This window comes from Schistocerca cancellata, chromosome 5 (assembly GCF_023864275.1).
Source record: "Schistocerca cancellata isolate TAMUIC-IGC-003103 chromosome 5, iqSchCanc2.1, whole genome shotgun sequence".
Classification (NCBI taxonomy): domain Eukaryota; kingdom Metazoa; phylum Arthropoda; class Insecta; order Orthoptera; family Acrididae; genus Schistocerca; species Schistocerca cancellata.
In genome coordinates this window covers 200791141-200798732 of record NC_064630.1, presented here as the reverse complement: position 1 = coordinate 200798732, position 7592 = coordinate 200791141, and positions in this window count along the sequence as shown.

Below are 7592 nucleotides of genomic sequence, written 5' to 3'. Positions count from 1 at the left end.
AACAGTGTGCTTAGCCAACGATGATGGCCTCCAATTCAGAAGCAGAACCATGGCATCGAACAAAAGACACATAGGACGGAAATGAACTGCATTCAGCATTGTGCTTACCTTAAGAGAAGGATATCAGTGAGTGAACTGGAAAATATCCTCGCTGCACGGGTGTCCAGCCCGTCTGCTATAGCAACCGTAAGATCGAGCATGTGTTAAACTCCACCGAGGACAAGGTAGTGGCTGGATACGAAGAAGACAGCAGCAAAAAAATAAAATTCAATTTGTCTTACGTACTTTCCATTTAGAGAGAAACTGTGGAGCGATAGAACAAGGGGGGCATTGAAATATTAAAACATCCTAATAATATGGATAGAGAGGATGGCTATAAGTTTGCACTACCCAGAATGCCAGCCATTTTAAGCCACCAGCAGGACAAACGCTACCGTTAAGAGTGCGAACTGGCTCTGCGTGATCCGTGTCCACCAAGAGAGGAACTGGGATCCACACCTCAGCCGCCGATGAGTACCAGTCGTGACTCATATGCTGTATGAGACAACAGACAACAGCAGATCCACATTCCCTCCACCACAGGAAACAACTCCAACTAAGTTTCCCATAATAGAAAACCAATAAAGTAACTGTCCGCCCCGATAGCTGAGTGGTCAGCGTGACGGATTGCCGTCCTACGGGCTCGGGTTCGATTCCCGGCTGCGTCGGGGATTTTCTCCGCTCAGGGACTGAGTGTTGCGTTGTATTTATCATCAATTCATCCACATCCGGCGCGCACGTCGCCCAATGTGGCGTCGAATGTAATAAGACCTGCACCAAGGCGGCCGGACCTGCCCCATAAGGGCAAACGCTCGTTTCATTTCCGGAAAAATAACTGATTCTCTGAAATTGCGTCGCACCCTAGTGGTTACGTTATTTCGCTGGTACGGCAAAAGTGGTGGGTTCCAGTTCTAGTACTATCTATTTTTAAGACCTTTATCGAAGTAGCTGTCACTATTATTTATATTCAGTTTTGGTTCACTTTTTTTCTTTCTAATTTTAATCATATCGTTTTAGTCATAGTTCTAACTTCATTTGCTTTCATTTTCCCTTACTTTCATGAACGAAATTAGAAAATGATACGTAGGAAGTTATTAAACCGAAGTAAATACAGGAAAAGAATTAAAATCACATGGGCAAATTTTCCAAGTAAAAAAGAATAAAAGGAATCAAAAGTAAGTGCAAATAAAAAAGTTAATACAGTGATCAAACTGGTGCAGTTAAGGATAAAAAATGAAAAAATGTTCAAACCAATTAATTTAAAGCAAAATATTGATCACACTCATTTCAATAAAGATTAAAATCATAGATAACACTCGACTGGACTGAAACCCACAACCTTTAACATGCTAGCTTGATAACTCAAAACACGACGCTACGAGGCACTTAAGAAAATTATTGTTAGTTTTAAGGCTCTGGTGGATACCTACACCACCATATCGATTGGTTCAAGAAATTGATCCCACTACTGGGGACCTTCTCGTGTCAGTGGAGGCATCGTGAGAAAATATGATGGACCCTGAACAGCAAAGTATTCCAAACGAAGGCCACTCCAGTCGTGACCGAAACGTCGATTTTATGCAGTAGCAGTTAGTCTATTTTACAATACGATGCGGCAGCATACCAAGAAATGTTTTCTGTCAACTCCTCCTGGCCGCTGAAGCCAAGGCACTTATAAAAGGTACACTGTTCACTCTTAGCATGGGCTTAGACACCAAGCTTAGAAACGTATACTCAAATATACGAGAAGCGTTCAATATGTATTACAACACATTTTTTTCTAAAAAATGATCCTTTTTATTCAGTATTTCAATACGCTGTATTATTCCCAGGTCTTCTGGGAACAAAACCTCATTTTTTAACACTATCTCCGTTAAATGCAATGGTTTTGCGCCACCTTACTCTGAGGGTCTGTGTGCCCGCATAGTACCACACCACAGATCGTCGTCGGAGTCAGCGTCTTATTGTATAAATAACCTTCCCATTATCCACGTACTGTTTCCCGCGGAGTGCATCCTTCATTCGGCCAAACAGATGGAAGTCGGAAGGCGCAAACTCCAGGTTGTTTAGTAGATGAGTACGAGTAATAACAGTCCAATGAAGTTTTGTGAGCTCCTTTCGAGTGCGCAGATCTGTGCGATGCCTCGCGTTGTCATGTAGGAGGAGGAGTTCGTTTGCATTTTTGGGGCGACGAATAAGCTGAAGTCCTTTCTTCAATTTCCCGAGGGTAGCACTATAAACTTCATAGTTGATCGTTGCACCATGAGGGAAGACAGCATAACCCCTCCAGGGACCCAGAAGACCTTCACCATAACGTTACCGGGTTTTTCTTCGGAGGAGAAGTGGTGTGACACCATTCCATTGACTGCTATTTTGTTTCCAGTCCGAACTGATAAACACCTGTATCATAGTCTGTGACAATGTTCGACAAAAATATTGTCACGATCAGCCTCGCAACGCGCAACAAATACTGAATTAGATGATCCTCCTTTGCACTTTATGGTGTTCTGTTAGGTGATGGAGAACCCAGCGGGCACACACCTATGAGTAACCCATCTGGTGGACAAGAATGTCAGAATTACCAGTAGTTGCACAGCGAGGTGTTTGATTGTGATCTGTCGATCACCTCCAATGATAGTGTCCGCACGTTCCAACATGCAGGAGTCATAGCTGTGTGCGGCCGACCGGCACGCGGGACATCTGGCACGTTTGCGCGGCATTGTTGCGATGGTGACACACACCTTGCCCAACGACTCAACGTGCTTTTGGTTACTGCCGTGTGTCCGTAGACATTCTGCAAGCACCTGTGAGTATCTACAAAACCTCTGGTTTTCTGCCAAAATAAATTGAATGACAGCTCTCTGCTCGAAACGCACCTCCGTTACAGACGCCATTTTAGAGGATATAAGGGCTGAAGCGGGAATGACCCGCCAGGTTAGCCGACAGCGCTAACGCGCTGCTTCCTGGACTCGGGTAGGCGCGCCAGTCCCAGATCGAATCCGCCCAGCGGCTTAACGATGGAGGCCGGTGTGCCGGCCAGCCTGGATGTGGTTTTCAGGCGGTTTTCCACATCCCACTAGGTGAATGCCGGGCTGGTCCCCACGTCCCGCCTCAGTTACACGGCTCGCAGGCATCTAAACACATTCACACTATTCCATGGATTACACTAGACACATACAGTTGGGGTACACTAATTCCGTCCCGGGGGGGTACGGGGTGATGGCAGGAAGGGCATCCGGCCACCCCTTGCCAAATCCGATTAACCTTGCTGACCCTGCGTCATTGCGGGAAAAAGGCACAAGCAAAAGAAAGAAAGAAGGAAAGAAAGGGCTGAAACGGGAATACTCCACGTTGATCCACAACAAACTCCGCATTTTTGTTTCCAACCAAAGTTGGTCGAGAAGATAATGTGTTGCACTACCTGCTGCACACCTGTGTGTAGTATGGTACTGTCAACTTCATCCACCCTGGCCTTGCAACGACAACAGTTAGGGCATCTGAAGAGGTTTATGGAACAATTTTGATTAGCACTGACACCAGATTCCCAATAAATATTGGATCGGAATACTGCAGTACGACACTTAGCCATGGCGCGTGGCGTCTGTTGCGGACAACGACACGCATTAATAGCCACGCCGCAGCCGGGAGCAGCAGCGGCGGCGGCGGTGTGGCGGCCCGGACGGCTGGCAGATTCGCAGTGCGGCGCAGGCGGGCAGAAAAAGCGGCGATAAATTAGCGCGGCCCTTTGATGGAGGACGCAGCCCGCCACAATGGCCAGCGAGGCGCTGATTTGTTTATGGAACAAGCGGCCAGTAGCGGCGACTAATTAATGGAGGTGTAATGAGGTAAACGAGATTCCAATGGCTATCGGATTTCCAGCGACCATAAATAACGGGACGGGACGGCGGTACAGTCGCTGCCGCGGCCAGGTGGGCAAGCGTGCGCCGCAGTTTGCCCGGCAGTACCGTACGGCGGCGTGAATATCGATGCGCGCTTCGCAGCGGGATCGGCGCGGCGCTCGGAAACCGATCTGTGTCAACCGAGCTGCTGCTGCTGCTGCTGCTGGTGCTCGCCGCTCGGACGAGCGCCGGGATTAATTATGGGGTTGCGAAGGCCGGCGGCGGCGCGCGCGTTTCTGTTTAATGAGCACTGCGGCTGCCGACTCGGCGCGGAATTCGCTAGTGCCGATCCGGCGCGATCCGATTCGATTCGTTTGGTCGTCCGTCGCCCGTCCTCTGTTCACTGTGCCGGTTACCTCTGTTACAGGTAGCAAATTTTACTGGGGCGCAGCATCAACTTCTGCCGTCACAAATACGTTTCATATGCCACGCAATTTAGCTTAGCAATCTTTCCGCTTTCACGGCATACTGTACTTCTTCGAATCCTGTGGTGATAATTTATTCTGTTTCGCTTACTATACATTGATGTGGAAATGCGGCAGCTCATCTCAATAACACTTGACTTCTGTTTATTCACTTCATCTATCGATACGGTTTCATTCATCAAAAATTTGTAATGAAAATTCAGTGATCTCTGAATTCTCAGGGATCCTCTCGAGGCCGCCAATAATCGAACTCAAGATCCCAAGCGAAAAATAAGGTTCAAATGGCTCTGAGCACTATGGGACTTAACAGCTATGGTCATCAGTCCCCTAGAACTTAGAACTACTTAAACCTAACTAATCTAAGGACATCACACAACACCCAGTCATCACGAGGCAGAGAAAATCCTTGACCCCGCCGGGAATCGAACCCCGGAACCCGGGCGTGATCCCAAGCGAGGATGGACCACTAGACCGCGATGACCACCAGACAACCAAACAGCCCAGCCAGTGAATTAATAAATTTTGTAATGAGTACATGTATGAACATACGGACTACCTCCTCCTCTTGTTCGGTGGCCGTAGCGGCGAGGACTTAGAACCTAAAGTGGAGCGGGCCATGACATCACTTGCTGAATGGGGCCACAAAGCCAAAGTGAAGAGCTGGCCCCTGTGGCCGAGCGGTTCTAGGCGGTCAGGAACCGTGACGCTGCTACGGTCGCAGGTTCGAATCCTGCCTCGGGCATGGATGTGTGTGATGTCCTTAGGTTAGTTAGGTTTAAGTAGTTCTAAATGTAGGGGGCTGATGACTTCAGATGTTAAGTCCCATAGCTTAGAGCCATTTGAACCAAAGTGAAGATCGCACCAAGTAAGTCAACACATTTACTGCTTAAAGATAGTCTAATTAGGAATCCCACTGTGACGATAGAGGGAACACCAGTTCTTCGGCGCCACGAGGCTCGATATTTAGGAGTAGTTATAGACGAAAAATGGAACAGCCCATATAAATGTTGTAGCCCAGCGGTCTTTAGAAGATTTAAATAATCTAATTAACACTGGGCACAAAAGATTCTGTTTGCCACCCGACTTAATCAGACTTTACCATAAGGGCATATTAACCTCTGTAGCAGGATACGGGGCGGGAGTTTGGGCGCACAGGCTTACGAGGATGATACCTGCTATGGATGTGAGGAGGGTGCAGCGGAATATGGAGTTACGCTCTGTTGGGGCGTACAGAACAACTCCTGCGGGGGAGGGGGGGCTTTGCAGGTATTGATGGGGCTATGTCCTCTAGACGTTAGAATCTGCGAACAGGCAGCGTGGTACTGGGCAACCAAAGGAAATACTGAAAAGACTATGGACATTATAGGAGTACGGGTGGGTGACAAATTTGCAATCAGAAGAAGAGGGCAGGTATGGCAAGAGACATGGGAAAATGAGGAAAAGGGGCAGAGGGTATTTCAACTGTTGCCTGACGTCAGGGAAAGGTTACAGATAGGTCACTTTAAGCCGAGTAGTGGTCTGCCGCATTTCCTTACTGGGCATCGACCGTATCCGACATATTTATGTCGTTTTGGGAAACAGGCTACACCCACGTGTGGCTGTGGCGCTGAAGGAGGCACTCCGGATCACGTGATCTATGAGTGTCCGATATACAAAGATGTGGCAACCCGGGTTACGACAACAACTACCCAACCGTGACACCTTTTCCTTGCTGAGACTCGACGATACTCAACACCTTGGCAAACGAGGTATCACAAAAGATTCTGAGGAAGCTTGTGAGGGTCCAAAATGGTCGCTGAATGAAAAGAACCGACTAAGACTGAGATGCACATGCCCAGTACCGCCGTGCGCGGAATGGCCGATCGCTGTTACGGTCGAGATCTGCCACGCTCCTGGATTAGGGAGGCAGGTGTGTCAGCAAAATCAGTATGACAACTGCACTTATATAGTAGTCATTAGGTACTAGTAGTTTTAGACTAGAATGTAGATGCCAGTTAGCAACCAGTAACACGATAGGGACTGCAGCGAGGACAAGTAATTTGGGCCAACCCAGTGCCAGTGCACGCCCACCGGATATAGCTCGGTCAGCAGGCCAATAACAGTAGGTTTATAAGATCTTCTGGCACACCTGTAACGCTGCAGAAATTACAGCTTTTTCGATACTTGTAGAGTAGAATGGTAAACATATTAACCTTGTCCGTAGCAACAGCCACTTACGAAAGTATATCGCTGCAACTGTTAATGTATTAACTATAAAGCCCACTAATTAGCTTAGGTCGTGTTAATGATGTATAATTTTTGTATTGTGTTCGGAATAAAGATTAAAAAAAATAATAGTTTTCAAACATACACTTGTATCATTTTCTGTCGCTCTCTCTCTTCCTATTTCTGTCAATCTATCTCTTCTCTCTCTCTCTCTCTCTCTCTCTCTCTCTCTCTCTGTGTGTGTGTGTGTGTGTGTGTGTGTGTGTGTGTGTCTTTCGCACGCGAGCGCGTGCTCAAATAAAAAAGTAGAGTAAGGGTAGAGAGAGAGAGAGAGATAGAGAGAGAGAGTAAAGAGAGACAAGCGAGCGCGTGCAAAAATAAAAGTAGGAGAGTGAAGAGAGAGAGAGAGAGAGACAGAGACAGAGAGAGAGAGAGAGAGAGAGAGAGAGAGAGAGAGAGAGAGTCAGTAAAGAGAGAAACTCGATAGGAGAGAAAAAATAACAACATACAGGGTAACTCAGCTGCCCCTACCTATGTGTTTTATGCAGTCCATAGTGAATTCAAAACCGATGTATGACATTTTCATATTTTCTCGCTCGCTAGGTCGTACTATTAGCAACAGAACGTCTTTGTATAAAACTTCATATAATTAAATTTTGTACTCAGTTACAGTTTCGGTCGACGCCACTGTTTTCGAGTTATTCAATAAAAACGCGTTTGAAGGTCGCTTTTATACGTTTTTCTTGAATAATTCGAAAACTACGCCTCTGACAAAAATATATCGCGGTATAGAATTTAACTACATTAAATTTCCTACAAAGAGATCCCGTTCATTTTGTGTGTAGGAGTGCACTTACCGAGCGTGAGAATATGAAAATCTTGGACATGGTATTTGAAGGTGTTGTGGGTGTGGGGCAGCTGAATCACTCTGTATAAAGATGGGTGGAGATAAAGATATGAGGGGGCCGCAACTGCGAGGAAGAGAATAAGGAGAAATAGACGTAATAATGACAGTGACAGAAAT